This window comes from Cupressus sempervirens, chromosome 3 (genome assembly GCF_028749045.1).
Source record: "Cupressus sempervirens isolate cs-2001-9-10 chromosome 3, ASM2874904v1, whole genome shotgun sequence".
NCBI classification, from domain to species: Eukaryota; Viridiplantae; Streptophyta; class Pinopsida; order Cupressales; family Cupressaceae; genus Cupressus; species Cupressus sempervirens.
The window spans coordinates 734,657,460-734,680,295 of NC_143120.1; the positions used below are offsets into that span (position 1 = coordinate 734,657,460).

At 32.2% G+C, this 22,836-nt stretch overlaps 1 pseudogene; it reads right to left on the reverse strand.

Moving 5' to 3' along the window:
• Positions 1–11,330: 11,330 nt before the first annotated feature.
• On the reverse strand, positions 11,331–12,139 carry LOC149568881 (putative germin-like protein 2-3; annotated as a pseudogene).
• Between the last annotated feature and the right edge of the window lie 10,697 nt (positions 12,140–22,836).

The following is a 22,836-nucleotide window of genomic DNA, read 5'->3' on the forward strand; positions in this document are numbered from 1 at the left end:
TCCTCTATTTATTGGTATCTTCCTTCACAAACTTGGGTCATGCAAAGAATAAATAATTATTTATGTGAATCCATGAAACCAAATACCTTGAAATGACTTTGTTACTATGGGATAAAACTCTATTATGGGTTGGTAAATTGGTTTGAAGTTATCATTTTAGTCTAGGACATCATCCCTATTCCAACCACGTGGGTGCCAACTAATAGTGAAATTATATGGGAAGTATGCCCTAGGAGGGTTGTGTGCATTCTTTTGTATCTGTTAAGAATATTATTATAAATATATGATGCATTCTTACCATTTTTTTTGTGAACCAAAATGATATGGTTCAGGATTTAATTGCTAAACCATAAATTTTATACGAATGACACATACTATACCATCAAACATATGCCTTTAATATTTAAAGCATTAAATAAAATTATTTTAATTTATATGCTACGATTACATCTTCATCTATATGATACAAGAAATAATATGTCGCTTTCCACTCAATATAGATCTAGATAAAGATTCATTTTATAGACTTTTGATTTAATTATATTAGTTATGTCACTTGATACACAATTGTATACATAATGAAAATCTCAACTTATAAATTAATGGAGAAACAAAAAGCACATGAGTGGATGTATGCAAATCCAAATCCCAAACCACATAAATAAAAGAATTTTTTTTTGGTTAGTAATGATTTAGTGTAGAATAACTAAAACTCATGACGGAATTACCGCAAGGCATTCAAAGGGATCTATAGATAAATAGGATTTAGACATTTCATAACTTTTATGAGATATCCCATTAAATCAATTTAAAAATAAATTAAAATGGTCCATTATATCACGTTTTCATATATTGATGTCCCTTATCTATGTGAAAACATACTTTTAATTTCTCTATAAAACAGACAAAGGGGATCCTAAGTTCTATTGACACGTTGACCATAGATTCTTTGACCAATATATACTTAAACTCTCAATTTTTTAGTTATAGTTAATCCGTATTTGTGTCGTTGAATTGGAGTACTTGATTCATTGTTTTTTTAAAATTATAAATCTAATCCGTATAAGTTAATATTTTTTAATTTTATGACATGAAATAGTAAAAAATAAATGTAAGTAAACTTCAAGGGGACTACTTATAAAGTGATGTATGGTGAAATTGAGAAGACAGTGGCAAGGGAAACATAAACTAGGCGAGATATTAGGAAATTATCCATATTATAATTTCTCAATTGGTAAGAGTAGCTCGAAATATCTTAACTTGAATAAAATAGTTAAACCTACAATTCAATGAGAACATTGAAATTATGATCCAAAGAGGGAAATGATGGAACCTAGAAGGATTGTTTCTTACTATGATACATGTAGATCATAAAGAGTATTAAAAAGTTATAATTGGTATAGGAGGGTCCTTGCAAGGGAAGGACTTGGTAGAGCCTATAAATTTGAGTTTTTACAACATCTCTGTTACATAAATTGATAATATTATACATCTTGAAGTCATTTAATACAACTAATAAAAAATAAAGTAGAGACAAACACGAGAGAATCGTAAAGGATTCACGTGGTTGATGAGTGAAAAAGAATAGAAAATTATATAGACAAGGGCCAAGTGCATGTAGGTACATGGTAATGAGGTTATTATTTGGAGCCTAATCTAACCGAAAATGTAAAATTTCCCCATCTTTATTAGCGTATTTCCCCCCTTAATCATTTAAATAGGGTCTGCGGACAGTGTCCTTGGGTTGCTTCCTCTTATAGTATAGGTCGGGTTCAAGGGGCAACATCCCCCAAAAGTTTGTCCAAATTTCAAATTATTTTACAACGGCATCAAAAGTTAGTTTTTCTATTGGCTGACATATTTCTAACCATAATTTTGTAATTGACACAAGTCTTGTTAAAATGTATTAGGGTTATGAATTTCATATGATAAATTTGTAGCATCTTTTAATAGTATTGAGTTGTAATGGATTATTGATTATAACTTTTTAGATTTAGTAGATTAATAATATTGGATTCTTTTGTTGGTGGATGTAGCCCAATATTGGGTGACCAACGATAAAATGTTGTGAGATCATCTCGTTGTGCCTAATTTTCTAATTTAGGTCACACGAGGGTCCTATTTCTATTTCTTAGTCTCTTATTGTTGTAACTAGTTTAATGGACAAGTTGGTAGTGTGTGCAGCCCTTTGATCTTCTATTTTATTCAGTACAATTTTATTACTTGATTTTTGTTAGAATTCTTGATGCCTATTTGTGTAATTGATGATTCAAGACATTCTCTATTTTATTTATACTCACGTGTGTACTCTTGCTCACTATATGCCATTAGGAACACTATTATAATATAATTGATAGAAATTTAGATTCCATTAGTTGAGTAAAATATATGCTAGTGCGTTAATTTGGCTGATTTCTAGGATTAATTGACAAAGAGATAATGTATTGGATGATATTTGGCTAAATATTATTATTTTATCTCGTTTTATATGTTTGTTGAATACTTCAGGCTTTCTATGATATAATTTGATGGTTAGGCAATGTTACTAATATTCTCGACTTAATTTAATTATATTTTCACCTTGATAACATTTTTTTTTCTTGTAGTACGAGAAGCATAAAATGTGATGTAATCATTCATATTTACAAAATGTGATACTTTTTAAAAAATTTAAAGGAAGAGGGCAAAAGTGTGATGATGTCTATAGAAAATAATAATTATATAATATTTCAATGGTTTGGATTGTACAGTGTAATATATAATCATGAAGAAGGAAAGTGTATGCCAAAATCTGCATAGAATTATAATTATAAATATTTTCACATTTTAAAACATTTTGTATGATTTGACATTAGGAAGGGAAAATGTATGCTAATATTTTAAAAAATGATCGTCAAATCATATTGTCTAATTTGAAGTTAGGCAATCTATATACTCATATTCACAAAAGACAATAATTATAAAATATTACATGCTAATATCTGCATAAATTAATAATTATGTAATATTTCAACGTTTTCAATATTTTAGATAATTTTATGTAACATGTGATTAAAAGGACATAAAATGTATTATAATAGATGAATAAAGAGTAATAATTACAAAATATTTGCGCAAATTTTTAAAACTATTTGCATTCAACGAAATTCTGTATCATCGGCTCGAAGCATTTCTGTTGCAGAACCCATGCCGCATCTTAAAATTCCAAGAATGTTCTTTTTTACATAAGAAATAATAAATGACATTTCCAAGCGTTAAAATACTTCTTCTTGTTAAATATTTGGGATTTAAAACAAATTAAACTTCCTAAAAATTGTAGTACAACTTATATTTGTTATTTTCCAAAAAGTTTGAGGCTGAGTTTTGTATATGACCGCTTTTGTTATTCCTACGTTAGATGCACCATCTCCTGTATGAGCACCAAATGTATCTCCCAGTACTACTTCAAGAGATTCGACCCTGCTGGGACTTGCGACATCCATTTCACTAGATGCTTTAAGGAATAATTTTACTAGATTGTTAAAATTAATAATCTGCCAAGCACTGATACCAACACGGTCAATTCTTCCAATGGAGCTTATGTGGTTTTTACATGGTAGACAAGTGACAGATTCATTTGAGGAACAATTTTAGGCCCCCCTTTCATTCTCTAAATGCTATGTAGCATAATATCCCGTGCATCCATTTATAATGCTTAGGCTAGTTCCCACCAAAATATAAATAATGTGTGATCCATTGATATTTCAATAAATATATCACAAGTAATTATACTACATTGGATAGAGTGCTATTAGAAAGTTAGAAGAATCCTTTCCTAGGGGTAGATAGTAATTAATCAAATCAGACGTATCATGAATTATACATACAATAAAATATTATTTAATACGTCATTTAATTTCTATGAAATCATGCTGATTTAAAGATTTCCCATTTAATCGATGGTCAAATATAAATGATTCATTAAGCAACAATACTATATTTTAATTTAGGTTGCCTCATTCTTTTTCTAGGGTATCTTTTAGTTTTATGCTGGATAAAATTAGAGAAACAATATGGCTTCAGAGATCTGTGTCTTTTTTTGTAGATTTCATTTGGCATTGTGCATGAGCTTCATGTGCCTCTGTATGCTTGCATGTAAATAGAAGGATGAAACAGATGTGGCCAATATAGGGTAGACAAAAATTCAATACATGGAAAATATGGACACGTTTGGCTACAGGAATAAAAATATGGGAATAGGAATTATTATTCTGGTTTAGTTATTCTGGAATAGAAAATGAGAATAAGTATGTATTCCTATTCTTCATTTGGTTAGATGAAATTGAAATTGGAGTTTGAATAATAGATAAAGAAAGTCAACAGGCCAATTCTCGTGTGCCTTTTCACTCTTGATGGATGTTTCATTCTAGAGACCTTGAGGCTTCTAAGCGATGAATCACAATGAGGACTGAGGATGGAACTTGGATCTTGTCTTTAACAAAAACACGGTCTAGTCTTGCCAATTTGATATCTTGATTGACCTTGTCATTCTTGAAAATTAGGTTCCAATGAGCATCCTCACTTAGCTATTGGAGATGGAGGAAAACTTAACAGAAGAGACATCAACAACTTAGCTTCCCAGAATGATATGCCATGGTATGATTGCTTTGGCTCACCCTTGCTCATATAATTTGCAGCCAAGAATAGGGGAAACACCAGAAGAGCATAAGAAGTGTGAGGCATAATTGAAGTTACCGTATAAAGCTCTGAAGTCGTAGGATCACATTGTGAGATTTTTTCACGATTTCATTGTGTACGAGTCCAAGAGTATCTATGAAGGGAAAAAGGAAGAGGATGTTCGAGTTCCTTGTGATTTTCTTCATCGGTCAGGTAATAAGATGCTTCATGTCCCTAAACATTCTTGATGTTTTGGCATATGATCTCAGTATTCAAAATCAATGCCTTGAATCCAATAGTGGTTTTCCCAAGAGTGAAACCTCTGTTCAAAATTGGTCATTTTACAAATTTCTTTAGCAAACCAATTTCTCTGACTTGGGTGCTCTCGGTGAATCTCCTCATGGACATGAAATTTAAATTTTCATGAAATATGAGTAGATAAATTTAGGAAAGGAATACATATTCCAATTCCACCTATTTAGGTGGAATTACAAATGCTCAATTTTGGGCCAAAATGAGAATACGTATAAACCTATTCTCAATTTTGATTTGGTGCAACCAAAGGAAGGATTAGAAATTTTCATAATTTACATATGCCTAATACCTATTCCAGTCTAATTGCTACTGCCAAATGGGCCCTAGGAGAATACACCATGGAAAATAGGAGCATCTGGTGACAAATAATGTCAAGCTCTTTTTAGTAATTTTGCACGGTTAGTGCTGGCATTTCGGAGTTTGTGTTGGAAAAAAAAACTGCTATGATTTTCTTGTTAGGTTTACATAAATATAACTTGTGATAGACATTTGAGTATAGATCTGTGTACATTGCACAGCCTTCATAGTAGTTTGTGATTTCAATAATTGAAAATTTTGTAGATTTCTTGTGCTGAATTCATTGTTTGTGTATTCATTAAAACAAGACATTCTACTTTATGTTTGGGTATTCATTTAAAAAATATAATTTTTTCAATGGGTTTCAATAGATTTCATTTTTGATTGTTGTAAAAAACTTGTTTTCATGGGGAAAGATGTGAGGTCCCTCCTCACATGTACTTATTAAATATGCATCTCTCTGTTAAAACTGTTGTAGGAGATTAGAATGGATATGAAATAATGTTTAATGGTTTAGATGTCCTAATAAGAAGTGACATCCTAATACATTCGTGTTTTAAATATTCAGTGATTCATGAACAAACTACATTATCTCGACTGTTTAAACATTAAAATTTCACTAACGATGATACAAGGCTTTCTCACCTAATCATAAGGGTGTTGATTTTGATACCTGGACGATTAAGTTTTATGCTTCAGATAGTTCAGTATTCTTTTATTGGTGACGTAATGATGTTTAGGTATATACATGCCTAATGAGGATTATACTAGTACTTAATCTGAATTAATGAATAAGTTATGTTATTATTGATTATGTGATTTTTGATGATTAAATGTGAATAGAAATGAATTAAACAGTTAATTATATGAGAGATTCATGTAACTATCCAGATAAATTTTGAATATATGTATGTAATTTTCTTGAGCTATTGATATGCGTAATGAGTGTGTAGGGTATTTTAGCTGAGAAAATCTAACGGAGAAACAAAACTGAACCCTATGTACTGTTTGTGGAAACTATGGTTAAATTTGATGAAGGATACAAACCTTGTTGTTTGTATTTTATTTGTATTGTGAATTGAACGAATGTATCATTCTGTAATTAGTAAATGTTAATGTTTTGTAACAATGTTTTTATAGTGTCCCTTGACACTCGTGAATTGTATATGCATTCCAGCATGATAGTTAGGGTTAACCGAGTAACCTAAAGATCTAAGTCAGAGTAGCTTAGTGATCTTTTTGCTAATCAAGTTAGTAATCGATATTAATTACCCCTAATCCAGATTAGTGTTTAATCTACATTTTGAAGGTTGTTAGATAGTCCTAAAATTTCCTAGCCTTTAATAGGTCCCTAATTAATCCTAAAGACCTAAAAACATGAAATCTAAGTATCCAAGAGGAATGGGTATGGCTTGGGGGCATTTTCCACCCCCTTAGCCCCTTTTGTTGACTTTTATGGTCACTCAAAAACACCATTTTTGCTTTATTGCGAAAATCGATTGATTTCATCATGGGTTGGATAGCTTGAACTCCACCTTGAGGTTAGCCTTAGGCCTAGTTGTGTTAGAAGCCTCTAGAACTTTTAGGCAAGTGGGGGAGTTATTTCTTTTTAGAGATGGTTGAGTTTGTGATCTTATTTAGAGGCAATTTTGAGGAGGTTTGGAGTGTTCACCCAACCTCTACTTTTAGAGTGAAAATCAGGATTGAAGGAGAAGGAGAAGGAGAAGGAGAAGGAAGGGAATGCTCATCTCAAACTTGTTCTATTGCCATAACCCAAATTTGAAGGTAGGAATACTTCACCTCATTTTGTTCATGTTGTGCTTCATGTTTCAATTTTATTGTTTATGCACATGTTCGTGTGTGTGTTGAGTATGTTGGGAGGGTTTGAAACAGAGTAACTTAAATGTCTTTCCTTTGTATTTTTGCTTTGAATTTCAAAGGGATTGTATACGTGTATTGGCATTACTCACCCTCGGATAGGGCAGAAGTGGCCATGTACAGGGAAAGGTCTTTAGTTGGACTCTGACAGTGTAGAGTCTCTTCTCAGGACGAGAAGAGGGAGAGAGGGTAGGGTGTTATGGGCCCCTACTTGTCAACACAAACCACGTATGAGTTTTGGAATGTAAGAATGGAAGAACAGAAGTTCTTGAGTTATAGCCCCGAAAGGGCACCTATTTTGGTGGTGTGCCTGATGTCTCCTGTCGAAAAAATCCACCTTCTCCCTAGTCTAGTTCAATGTCAAACCTGTTGTGTAAACTCGGGATGGGAGTCAATGTCTGATTTGGTCTTCATGTTATGATTGGTTGTCTCCTGGTCAGTTTTCATTCTCTCGACGATCACTGTGATGTATTGGAGAGTTCGTTCTTTTCTATGTTTAAAAAAAAATTAGAGTTATAATTGTCTAAATTATTATTAGAATTATTGAGTTATATTGTTGTTAATATTTTGTTCAAAATAATGTTATAACGTACATATTAACACTATTTTAAGGGTAGTCGTAAATTGTGTTTGTTAGTGGGTCTGGTATTCTTTTATGTTGTTAGTATAATATTTTAAATGTAAATAAAAGTAATAAGGTGTTAGATTTCAAATTAATGTTAGATGAGTAAGTTTTGTTAAAAAAAATTTTTGCTAGTATTATTTTGAAGTAATTTTAATTATTATGTTTTTAAATATTAGTTATTTAGTACATTTTAGTTAGAATGTTCGTATGTTAGATTATATTTAAAAATTTAGTATCATTATTGATTTGAAAAGGTTGTCTAAGATAAATTAGCTGCTGTATTTAACCCATTTTCAAATATATTTAGATTTATTATTTTAAGTGGTTATATCGTTCTTAAATCAAAGGTTAGTGTTATTGTATCTTAAAATGTTTTAGATTAGTAAAGGTTGTAAAATTAAGTTAGATTATTAGATTAAATTTTAAGTGTTGAATATATATCTAGATAGTTGTTTATTATTGCGAGTTTACGATAATTTGGTTTAATTGTGTTTAATTATAATATATTACCTTAAAATCAAAGCAATAATGAAAAAAAAGATGAAATCAATTTAATAACGAATGCTTAGATTTAACGACCTTTTCACACTCATCGATGATAAACTTGAATGGAAATGACAGGTCATCGTTAGGAGATCCCATATCTGTTTCTCATTTTACCTATACTTTAACGTGTGCATCTAAACTTTTCAAGCTTTGTGGTGTTATTGATCTAAAAATAAAATAAAATTTGTTGGTGTGTTTTTGCCCCAATTCTTTGGCATGACAGAATAGCTCAATCAAATTGAAAATTTTAAGAAGTCATTTTGATTTAGAAATTTCAGTTCTCATGAAGTTGTAAATTTCAATAAAATGGTAGGATAAAATCTATCACACACGCTCCTGAAATTATCTCTATCAAAATATTTATATTATTTCACAATGTATAACAACAACAACGATCAATTGAATCTTCAGTTTGAAAGCCTTCGATTCCACCATTTTACTTCGCGCGATTTAATTGAAGTTGAAATCTGATAGTTATTTTTTTTCTTAATAGTTCCTTCAACTTCTTGGCTCCACCATTTTTCTTTACATATTTAGTTAAAACTGGAGTGTGAAGATCATTTATGTTTGTAAGCTCTTATTAATATTCCTTACTACTACCTTTTCCCTCCCTTTTCATGAACATTTTTGGGTTGCCCAGAAAATAGAATTCTCAAAAATTTGAGAAATGTTACAAAGATTAGAAAGAGTGCACAAGTTTTAACTATTAAACCCTCTACTCCATCAATGCAATTGATAAAAATAAAACCAGGTTTCATTATTTAACAAACTTCATCACCGCCATGAATTTTCATTTAAATTATTATTTCAACTCTACATTAGCTCCCCCTATTGTAATAAATGTAATAATCCATTATTAGCTACTTCTCAACCATTAGAACTGAAAGTTGCAAATTTATTGGACTACTATACAAGATGAAGACCTGCATTTTATCACAGTGTAATAGATGTATCTCTATTTTCTTGCCCTATAATAGAGAATTTTACAAAATTAAAGAAGTTAATAACCTTTGGACTTTCTTCATCACTACACAAATTGACATCTTGTATCAAGAAAATAAATAATTTTTTGAATATAAAAAGCAGCAAGAGGGCGCTGACCCATCATACAAACAAAAAACATTAGAAAATGTTAGAAATAAAAGAACCTAGTGCCAAACAACGAGAAAAAAAAACCTCAACTAAAGTCCACCTCTGTAAAAAACAAAGGTTCAAATGCGGAAAACCCACCAACCTATGGAATGGATAGATCCATCACTGCTAACTGCTAACCCATCAAAGAGTCCCAGATCTGACAAACCCAGAAGCAAGGCACCCCTGGTAGAACCATGAAAAAGAAAAAAATATGACTTCCCACATGAAAAAACAAAGAGGGCATCATCAAGGAAGATTCCCCACTGACCCAACAGGACACCAATAAGACCAGAGATCCTCCCTCCATCGAGAAACACCTCTGAGAAGCGAGCATCCCGTGGGTCAAAAAATCCCCCGAAATAAAGAAGCATGGTCCATTACTCTGCAAAAACCACTGCCATACCATGGAAGAACCAATGAGACACATGTTTGAGAAGCACCCTCCATTCGTCTGGTGTGGCATCATCAGAGCCCTCTCTCCCTCCATCGTTGGCCCACTCACTGTAAGAAAATGCAGCTTGCCTCGCAGTCATCCCCGCTCCAAGATAATAGTATTAAGGAAAGAAATAAGTTAACTGAAAAAAAAAAAAACATTTGAATTCTAAGTTGTGTTTCGAATGGGGTAACTCGTGACAATTGCTTCTTATTAGCATACAATATAGACCCCTATTGTAAGAGATACTATTCCATTCCTTGTTAATGCATCTAGTATCTAGCAGAGAGATTTATACATTTTGTTATACCATAGCAATACGAAATCATACATCTTCATCTCCATCTTTTCATGAAACAAAGACGCAAATTATGTATCAATCAAGGGAACGGAGCCGCAAGATCTAGAATTGTAGAACATTAAAGTTCGTATCATGACATGTTTCATTTGTGAGGATGTTAGTTTACCATCATAGAAATTCTCACACTCATACCTTTGGATAGCTGATTATAGCTCATTAAGCTTTGCAAGCTTTTGGAGATAACTACCAAGTAATATTGAATTGATCTAACCGTTAAAGTTTTCAAATGAATGTACATGTGATATATAAACGTGTACATCTATTACATTCGATTTGGAAATGTAGCTTGTGCTCTCTATGAGATATCTCTTTGTATAGGTTCGCGTGTTCTATATAATGCTTTTCTTCGTCCCAACTGCACTTCTTATGGGCCGAAGCATGATTTGTTGGGTACATGCCTTCAAATTCACAAAGTAGACTCTGTCTCCTTCAGGTTTCTCAAATATGATTGGCCAGATCTTACTATCTCCTATACATGACTTGGATTCCGTACTTAGATAATTTGATATTACACATTCTAGTAACACCTTAGATAGTGCCTCCACACATTCTAAGAATCTAGTTTTGCATGAGCTTTATTATAGAGCTTAAGCATGCATTCGATTGAGTAACACAATAGATGTAAAGTCCAATATAGTTAATTCTAATTTTTAAGGAACCCTATACTAGAAATATAGTGAATGCATAAAACATATTATAAAAGAAATATTTAATTGTCAAATTTATAAGCTATATCAGAATTGAGTAAAATTCATTTGTAAATATTTATTCATTGTTTTATTATTTTAATAACATAACGAACAGAAGGCAGTTATTTGTATTATAGATATACTAACCTCGTTATTTAGAACTATTCAAAATAAGTCTAGAACCAATTTTCTTTGTTGAAACGTGTCCCATAAATAGTGCGAGAACGCGATAATGATATTGAGTACTTTTATTTGACTACAATTTTTTTTAATAAAGAAAATACACCGGCACGGAGATTAGAGCCACACTCTGGTACATTTATTCCAAGGAATGGAAAAGAAAAAGGGTGAATAATAAAGAGGGTCTCCCCACGCCTTGTTCTAGTGTTCTTTTATTTATTGAATAGATTGGATGATGCAACGAATTGAGTTGAGCATTGAGCATTGAGCATGGGAATGCTATGCGAATTGCTTCTGAATGTAAACCACGAGCTGTTGGGTGATGCGGAAGGCCTTGCTGAGCACGGAATCGGGGAGAGGGGGGTTCGCGCCAAAGAGAGAATTGGCGATTGTCTGCACTCCCGGGAGCTGGCTGCTCAAAGCAGCGATGGCCACCGCATTCTCCTTCCCCACATTCTGCTGGAAATGCACGAGCGCCTTGGGGAAGACGAACACGTCTCCCTTTTCCAACGTCTTGCTGAAGAAGGTGTTGTTGGTGTCGATAAACCCTACAAAGAGCTCGCCTTCCGCTAGAAAGAGAACCTCGGTGGCTCTGGGGTGGGTGTGAGGAGGATTAATTCCACCCACTGCGTAGTCGATGCGGACCAGAGATATTCCCAACGTGTTCAGCCCCGGTATCTGCATTACGTTGGCAGGGGTCACGTTGGAGCTAACTGCATTGTCGGTGTTCCCCGCCTGCGCCAGCCCCCTGAAGAAGAAGTCCTCTGCCGATGCATCCTTGGCCTCTTTGCAAACGAATCCGTTCACCTTAACTGATCAATACAATTTGTTACTGTTTGCGGTAGTTATAATCACACCAATCATTAATAATCACATAAACGATTAATATTGCTGCACTCACCTTCGCTGTCCAGGACTGCGACGCAGAAATCTTGCAAGGGATCGGCATCCGCCGCCATCACATCTTCACTGTAACAACACATCAACAGGAAGAGTCCCAACGACAATTGCAAGCAAATCATCATTCCCTTCGCCATTTTATGCTGGAGAGTCTCCAACAGAAGAGCTCAGGATATGGATGTGTGATTGAATATTTGTGTATATTACAAGACCATTACATGCCTATTATATAGGGGAAACATGCGAGGACTAATCCTTTCCCACGTAATTGTTTAATTGTAATATACTTCCAATATCATGCAATTGTTGACCTGTTATTTACGGACTGATTCATGCTGATGGAGTAATTGCTCATTACAATTGAGGGGACCAATTCATTTTTGACGTAGTCGTTAGTTATAATATATTTGGTTAGTAGGTGGTCTTTTCGTTTGCTCGAACTGATTCGGTAGATTTGTTCTTCCCATTCCTCTCTCTTTGTGCAGGAAAGTATATTCATCAACACGGAAATGTTTTCTGCGTATCCACAAAACAGATTCAAATGCTTTAGACTTGGTCGAGTGAGTACGTAAGGGCCCGTTCGGTGAGTGGAATAGGAATACGTATTGTATTCTGGAATAAAAAGTATTCCTGTTCTCCGTTTGGTTCAGCCAATACTTGATGGGAATTCGCGGACCCGAAAATTTATGTTTTCTAAAATTTAAAAAAATGGAATAGGAATACGTATTCCAATAACACCTATTTTGGTGGAATTGCAAAATCCCATTTTTGGGCCAAAAATGGAATACGTATTCCATTTTTACCTCGTATTCCAATCCCGTTTTGGTGCATCCAAACAAGGAATTCAAATTTTTTGGAATACGTATTCCTATTCCTCTCACCAAACGGGCCCTAAGTGTTAGAAAAGTTCCAGCCCTTCCCTTATTTGTGTAGGAACCCACCAACTCTGCAGCCTTGTTCACATTTTTCTCAGCCCGCTTTACATCGTACGATCACGCGCACCGAAGTTTTCGAAATATTAACCAACAGAAGGGCCCGGCTCTATAATATTGTTTTATTAAGTTTGGGATGATGAAATTTTCTTTCTTGTTATGGATTTTTCTATCCATATTTAGTTTTAGGCGATTCATTAGGGGAAGCCACCCCTTAATTTAGAGATTCAATCTCACCACAGGTTCACCCAAAACTTGAGAGTGTTTCCATGTTCCAAAAGGATAGCTTGACACCATATGTATCTCTCTATAGGTGCAATCTACAATAGGTTATTTCACCATTAGTTTATAGAGGCAAAATTTTTCTCGTGAACGAAATTGTTTATCTAGTTATATACAACATGTAATTAAATCAAATGACATAAAACAAATCTTTATCACAATCTATCTTGAGTGATATAAGTGACACATTCATTGTAGTGTGATAAAGGAATTAGATAAATAAATTCATAAAGGATAGAAATTAAAAATAATTCATTTTACATTCTCAAGGATCATTAAAACTAATAATTGTACAGAATTTAAAGGAAAGAATAGGTGCACGTGTTTAGAAATTTTATAATGTTTATGAGACATGACCTCAAAATATTTTTAAAAATAAAGTAAAATAAGATAACTATATTATATTTAGATAGATTAGTCTTCCCTATGTATGTGACAACATAGTTGTAATTTATCTGTGAAATAAACTAAGATGAGCTTGAGCTCTGTTCACGTGCTGAACATAGATTGTTTGAGCACGACATCTTTGAATCCTAAGATTTTTAGTTGCAACTAATCCATACTTAAGTCACTGAATTGGCCTATCCGATTCGTCATTATCAAATATTACAAGTTAAACTTTTACGAAAGAATATTGTGAAATTTAATGACGCGAAAGAACATGGGTATTTGAAGGATCATGGTATGTCAAACTAGGTTCTTAAGTGGCAATGAAAATTCAGAAAATTAGTGTCAGGAAAGTTGACAAGTTTTTTTGGAATAAGTTATCATGTTATGCTAAAAATATGTATGAAAAGTGTTAGAATATTTATAATAACTGAGGGTGTGGGGTGAATTAGTTACCCAAGGTCGAGATGTACCAATTGAAAAATCAAACACTTAAACAACTCCAGATCTTATCATTTTATTGCTCGGTCTCCACTATAAATTTCTATTAACATTAGCTAGCGGTTCACTGTTCTAAAATAGCAGGCTTATAGAATGTAAACATTAGTCGATAAAATGCCACAATAAGATTCACATAAGTTTGTCACTAGGTTTGAACATGCAAGCCCAATTTAGGAAAAACCACCAACAACGTTTCACTAAGTTTCACTCTTCTTAAGCGGGCCCTGTTAGGAGCCAACCCTGTAAAAGTTTTCAATACAAACTATTAAATGTGACCTTGTTATTTGAAGGATTGAGTCACCCTATTAGAAGTGGCCTTGTTAAAGGAATTCAGAACATCCCATTAGAACGACAACTTATTAGAGGAATTACATAGACTGTTAGGTCACTATGACTGTTCGGTCAACCTTGATTAAAGGATTTCAAATACTGTTTACAATGGTTAGAAAGTAATAACCGGTTTGATCATTTAAGTATAACTCACTTTGCATGTACAGATCTCAGTTCAGTTCTCATGTACCGATTCATTGTGTGGCCTCCATTGTCATCCCAGCTTTGATTTGCTTGGCAACCATTCAAGCAATCAGCCTTCACTTCCTCTCAACTCAATTCAACCTTCTGCTTAGATTCGCCAGTCAATAATGTCAACAATAACTCCAAATCTATGGAACTTGTTTACAAGCATACAGTCTCTCTGCTCATATAGAAATTTTACCCATGTACTTCTTTAAACAGGAAATCATGATCCTTTTCCTTTTAATCAACACTGCAGATCTTAGGATTTAGGATTCAATCCATCAAATAAATTATATATGATCACCATTTTGTTTATCTCTTCTTTTGTAGAAACTTCTCTTGGAATCCATCTCTTAGGCCGTTTACCTAATCCTCTCCTAGAATTAAATGATCAAACTCATTGATTCTTATCTCAACACGCTTTCCATATCCCAAGAAATCAACTTGGCCGGTTAGAAATTATGATTCGTCGCAAACAGTTAAGATGTTGTTCGTTGGGGAACACTGTGTTCTGACACTCAGTCATCATTGGGTTACTCGATTGCTATTAAATTTCTCACTCGACATATACACTGTCACTCGGTCGACACTGATGCTCGGTCAATACTGATTTTACTCGACACTTACTGTAGCCCAGTTGGCACTAGCATCACTTGGCATGTACGTCAAAATTCTTTAGTCTTCTACTATGTTACTCTGTCAAGCCTATACATTTGATCTATCTTTTATCACACTTTCAAGACTTGATCGTTACTGGCTTCTCCTCTTGTAACATGATTTGAACAATCAATACATCTTGTCAAATTCCAACTAATCAAGTGTCAATTTTTAGTTTCCTCATCAAAACTCAACCTATCCTCTAGATGCTTCTGTTATGAACAACTTCTCAAATCCTCTTAATCAATCAAATAGATATGGCAGTTAGATCAGATAACACTATCTCACCAATAGGTTTGACATTAATGACAACAAAACAATTGTTTCAATTGTAGTTTCCAACAAGAAATTGTACAAAATTAAATCTAGTTTGTAATATGAAAATCATTTTCTGAAAGAATGATTTCTATATGATGAAACCTTTAAATTTGAATACATTAGTACAATTTTTCTTTATAAGAAGATTAGAAACAGGTGAATGGCTAACCATCTTAAACAAAGTCAAATGATAATATTTTTTTTTTTTACAAGATTCTAGATCTAAGTAATACAATTATGTTAGGATGTAGCACATATTTGTTTATAATTTATTTCTAAGAAATTAGATAATTACAAATTTTCCATTAATTTTTTTTTTGTAGAATATTAAATCTCATATTTGACCACCTTAAGTTATTATTGAATTCATCAAATTGATAACATTTTTTTTTTGTTATAGTAGGAGAAGCGTAAAATGTGACGTAATAATAAATATTTACAAAATGCGATATTATTTTTAAAAAATAGCTTCTTCTTTTTTTTTTTTCAATGAAGACTTATATTTCATATCGTCACTTTTTGGCATACCATGATCTCCTACATATCGACACAGTAAAAACAAAAATGTACACTATCTCCAAGGCAATTAGTTCTAAAATGAAGTATTGTGAAAACAATAAAATAGTGACAAGGAGAACATGACTTGGGAAATATATGAGGCAAATATCCATATTACAATTTCTCAATGAGTAAAAGTAGCTTGAAATATATTAATGTGAATGAAACAATAAACCTTACAAATCGAGGAGAATATTGAAGCTACGATGCGAAGGGGGAAATGATGGAACATAGAAGGACTATTTCTTACCAAGGTATATTTAGATCATAAAAAAATTATGCAATAAGTTATAATTGGTATAAGAGGGTTCTAGAAAGGGAAGGGCTTGACATGCACCAGATGAATGAGTTTCTACAACCTCATTGTAATGCAAACTTATAATTTTCCAAGTCTAGAAGTCATTTGATATAATTGATTTAAAATAAAATAAAGACAAACTAGAAAGAATCATAAAACATATACGTGGTTGATGAGTGAAAAAGAATGAAATATTAAATAGACAAGGGTATGTGCGTGTAGGTATACGGTAATCGTATTTTTATATGGAGCTAAATTAGACTCAAAGGGTAATTTTTTTCCAACTTTTGTTAGTATAGTTTCCCCTTGAATTATTCTACTAGCATTTGGGGGAAATGCCCCTTTCCTGGTGTATGAGAAAAATCCTTCTCATGCCCCTTTTCTAGGTATACAACGAGGTCAAGGGGTAACGACCTTGTGGGGGGTTTTTAGGGGCACCACCGCTAAAACTTCATCTGAATTTTATTATTATATTTTCTCTATTGGTTGTTATATTTATGATACAAATTTTGTAACCCACATAAATCTTTTTAAAAAATATTAAACTTAGGATTTAAAAATGATTAATTTGTATAATATTTCAACACTATTGAGCTCTAAGGGATTGTAGATTAAAAATTGTTACATTCAATAGATAATAATATTGGACTCTATTTGGTGGGGGCAGCCTTAGATTGGATGAAACACGATCCATTATTGTGTCTTCTTGTTGGGCTTAATTTTCTAGTTGAGGTCAGACGAGGGTTAAATAATTTCTTGAAATTTTATTATTTCAACTAGTTTAATAGATATTATGGTGGCATGAATGACCCTTCAATCTTTAATTTTATTCAACAGCGTTTCATTATTTCATCTTTGTTGGAATTTTGGATTCCTAGAATTATAATTGACGATTCAAGGTATTTTCTATTTTATTTATACATACATGTGTACTCTTACTCATTCTATTTTTTTAGGGGCACCCTTATAATAATTATACAAGTTTGGATTGATTTGTTTGAGTAAAAAATATGCTAGTGTCTTAGTTTGACAAATTCCCAATAATTAATTTAGAAATAGATAATGCGTTTGTTAATACTTGGATAAACCTTATTATTTTATCCTATAGAATACGCATTTTTGAATATTTTCAAGGTTTCTATGATACAATATGACTCTTAGGCTAGTTTTACTAATACTCCTTACATTATTTAATTTAAGTTTTACTTTGATTGAGTGTATAATGTGGAACTCTCTATGCATTGCTTACTGTAAATGCTTCTATTTAGTACCTAAAATAAATATAGTCCTTGGTATCATTAGATGTAGAGAGTCGACATTGATATTATTATGTTATTATATTCTTTAAAAAAAAAAGGTTTCTTTACCTTTTGGCAAATCCTCTATTTATTGGTATCTTCCTTCACAAACTTGGGTCATGCAAAGAATAAATAATTATTTATGTGAATCCATGAAACCAAATACCTTGAAATGACTTTGTTACTATGGGATAAAACTCTATTATGGGTTGGTAAATTGGTTTGAAGTTATCATTTTAGTCTAGGACATCATCCCTATTCCAACCACGTGGGTGCCAACTAATAGTGAAATTATATGGGAAGTATGCCCTAGGAGGGTTGTGTGCATTCTTTTGTATCTGTTAAGAATATTATTATAAATATATGATGCATTCTTACCATTTTTTTTGTGAACCAAAATGATATGGTTCAGGATTTAATTGCTAAACCATAAATTTTATACGAATGACACATACTATACCATCAAACATATGCCTTTAATATTTAAAGCATTAAATAAAATTATTTTAATTTATATGCTACGATTACATCTTCATCTATATGATACAAGAAATAATATGTCGCTTTCCACTCAATATAGATCTAGATAAAGATTCATTTTATAGACTTTTGATTTAATTATATTAGTTATGTCACTTGATACACAATTGTATACATAATGAAAATCTCAACTTATAAATTAATGGAGAAACAAAAAGCACATGAGTGGATGTATGCAAATCCAAATCCCAAACCACATAAATAAAAGAATTTTTTTTTGGTTAGTAATGATTTAGTGTAGAATAACTAAAACTCATGACAGAATTACCGCAAGGCATTCAAAGGGATCTATAGATAAATAGGATTTAGACATTTCATAACTTTTATGAGATATCCCATTAAATCAATTTAAAAATAAATTAAAATGGTCCATTATATCACGTTTTCATATATTGATGTCCCTTATCTATGTGAAAACATACTTTTAATTTCTCTATAAAACAGACAAAGGGGATCCTAAGTTCTATTGACACGTTGACCATAGATTCTTTGACCAATATATACTTAAACTCTCAATTTTTTAGTTATAGTTAATCCGTATTTGTGTCGTTGAATTGGAGTACTTGATTCATTGTTTTTTTAAAATTATAAATCTAATCCGTATAAGTTAATATTTTTTAATTTTATGACATGAAATAGTAAAAAATAAATGTAAGTAAACTTCAAGGGGACTACTTATAAAGTGATGTATGGTGAAATTGAGAAGACAGTGGCAAGGGAAACATAAACTAGGCGAGATATTAGGAAATTATCCATATTATAATTTCTCAATTGGTAAGAGTAGCTCGAAATATCTTAACTTGAATAAAATAGTTAAACCTACAATTCAATGAGAACATTGAAATTATGATCCAAAGAGGGAAATGATGGAACCTAGAAGGATTGTTTCTTACTATGATACATGTAGATCATAAAGAGTATTAAAAAGTTATAATTGGTATAGGAGGGTCCTTGCAAGGGAAGGACTTGGTAGAGCCTATAAATTTGAGTTTTTACAACATCTCTGTTACATAAATTGATAATATTATACATCTTGAAGTCATTTAATACAACTAATAAAAAATAAAGTAGAGACAAACACGAGAGAATCGTAAAGGATTCACGTGGTTGATGAGTGAAAAAGAATAGAAAATTATATAGACAAGGGCCAAGTGCATGTAGGTACATGGTAATGAGGTTATTATTTGGAGCCTAATCTAACCGAAAATGTAAAATTTCCCCATCTTTATTAGCGTATTTCCCCCCTTAATCATTTAAATAGGGTCTGCGGACAGTGTCCTTGGGTTGCTTCCTCTTATAGTATAGGTCGGGTTCAAGGGGCAACATCCCCCAAAAGTTTGTCCAAATTTCAAATTATTTTACAACGGCATCAAAAGTTAGTTTTTCTATTGGCTGACATATTTCTAACCATAATTTTGTAATTGACACAAGTCTTGTTAAAATGTATTAGGGTTATGAATTTCATATGATAAATTTGTAGCATCTTTTAATAGTATTGAGTTGTAATGGATTATTGATTATAACTTTTTAGATTTAGTAGATTAATAATATTGGATTCTTTTGTTGGTGGATGTAGCCCAATATTGGGTGACCAACGATAAAATGTTGTGAGATCATCTCGTTGTGCCTAATTTTCTAATTTAGGTCACACGAGGGTCCTATTTCTATTTCTTAGTCTCTTATTGTTGTAACTAGTTTAATGGACAAGTTGGTAGTGTGTGCAGCCCTTTGATCTTCTATTTTATTCAGTACAATTTTATTACTTGATTTTTGTTAGAATTCTTGATGCCTATTTGTGTAATTGATGATTCAAGACATTCTCTATTTTATTTATACTCACGTGTGTACTCTTGCTCACTATATGCCATTAGGAACACTATTATAATATAATTGATAGAAATTTAGATTCCATTAGTTGAGTAAAATATATGCTAGTGCGTTAATTTGGCTGATTTCTAGGATTAATTGACAAAGAGATAATGTATTGGATGATATTTGGCTAAATATTATTATTTTATCTCGTTTTATATGTTTGTTGAATACTTCAGGCTTTCTATGATATAATTTGATGGTTAGGCAATGTTACTAATATTCTCGACTTAATTTAATTATATTTTCACCTTGATAACATTTTTTTTTCTTGTAGTACGAGAAGCATAAAATGTGATGTAATCATTCATATTTACAAAATGTGATACTTTTTAAAAAATTTAAAGGAAGAGGGCAAAAGTGTGATGATGTCTATAGAAAATAATAATTATATAATATTTCAATGGTTTGGATTGTACAGTGTAATATATAATCATGAAGAAGGAAAGTGTATGCCAAAATCTGCATAGAATTATAATTATAAATATTTTCACATTTTAAAACATTTTGTATGATTTGACATTAGGAAGGGAAAATGTATGCTAATATTTTAAAAAATGATCGTCAAATCATATTGTCTAATTTGAAGTTAGGCAATCTATATACTCATATTCACAAAAGACAATAATTATAAAATATTACATGCTAATATCTGCATAAATTAATAATTATGTAATATTTCAACGTTTTCAATATTTTAGATAATTTTATGTAACATGTGATTAAAAGGACATAAAATGTATTATAATAGATGAATAGAGAGTAATAATTACAAAATATTTGCGCAAATTTTTAAAACTATTTGCATTCAACGAAATTCTGTATCATCGGCTCGAAGCATTTCTGTTGCAGAACCCATGCCGCATCTTAAAATTCCAAGAATGTTCTTTTTTACATAAGAAATAATAAATGACATTTCCAAGCGTTAAAATACTTCTTCTTGTTAAATATTTGGGATTTAAAACAAATTAAACTTCCTAAAAATTGTAGTACAACTTATATTTGTTATTTTCCAAAAAGTTTGAGGCTGAGTTTTGTATATGACCGCTTTTGTTATTCCTACGTTAGATGCACCATCTCCTGTATGAGCACCAAATGTATCTCCCAGTACTACTTCAAGAGATTCGACCCTGCTGGGACTTGCGACATCCATTTCACTAGATGCTTTAAGGAATAATTTTACTAGATTGTTAAAATTAATAATCTGCCAAGCACTGATACCAACACGGTCAATTCTTCCAATGGAGCTTATGTGGTTTTTACATGGTAGACAAGTGACAGATTCATTTGAGGAACAATTTTAGGCCCCCCTTTCATTCTCTAAATGCTATGTAGCATAATATCCCGTGCATCCATTTATAATGCTTAGGCTAGTTCCCACCAAAATATAAATAATGTGTGATCCATTGATATTTCAATAAATATATCACAAGTAATTATACTACATTGGATAGAGTGCTATTAGAAAGTTAGAAGAATCCTTTCCTAGGGGTAGATAGTAATTAATCAAATCAGACGTATCATGAATTATACATACAATAAAATATTATTTAATACGTCATTTAATTTCTATGAAATCATGCTGATTTAAAGATTTCCCATTTAATCGATGGTCAAATATAAATGATTCATTAAGCAACAATACTATATTTTAATTTAGGTTGCCTCATTCTTTTTCTAGGGTATCTTTTAGTTTTATGCTGGATAAAATTAGAGAAACAATATGGCTTCAGAGATCTGTGTCTTTTTTTGTAGATTTCATTTGGCATTGTGATGAGCTTCATGTGCCTCTGTATGCTTGCATGTAAATAGAAGGATGAAACAGATGTGGCCAATATAGGGTAGACAAAAATTCAATACATGGAAAATATGGACACGTTTGGCTACAGGAATAAAAATATGGGAATAGGAATTATTATTCTGGTTTAGTTATTCTGGAATAGAAAATGAGAATAAGTATGTATTCCTATTCTTCATTTGGTTAGATGAAATTGAAATTGGAGTTTGAATAATAGATAAAGAAAGTCAACAGGCCAATTCTCGTGTGCCTTTTCACTCTTGATGGATGTTTCATTCTAGAGACCTTGAGGCTTCTAAGCGATGAATCACAATGAGGACTGAGGATGGAACTTGGATCTTGTCTTTAACAAAAACACGGTCTAGTCTTGCCAATTTGATATCTTGATTGACCTTGTCATTCTTGAAAATTAGGTTCCAATGAGCATCCTCACTTAGCTATTGGAGATGGAGGAAAACTTAACAGAAGAGACATCAACAACTTAGCTTCCCAGAATGATATGCCATGGTATGATTGCTTTGGCTCACCCTTGCTCATATAATTTGCAGCCAAGAATAGGGGAAACACCAGAAGAGCATAAGAAGTGTGAGGCATAATTGAAGTTACCGTATAAAGCTCTGAAGTCGTAGGATCACATTGTGAGATTTTTTCACGATTTCATTGTGTACGAGTCCAAGAGTATCTATGAAGGGAAAAAGGAAGAGGATGTTCGAGTTCCTTGTGATTTTCTTCATCGGTCAGGTAATAAGATGCTTCATGTCCCTAAACATTCTTGATGTTTTGGCATATGATCTCAGTATTCAAAATCAATGCCTTGAATCCAATAGTGGTTTTCCCAAGAGTGAAACCTCTGTTCAAAATTGGTCAT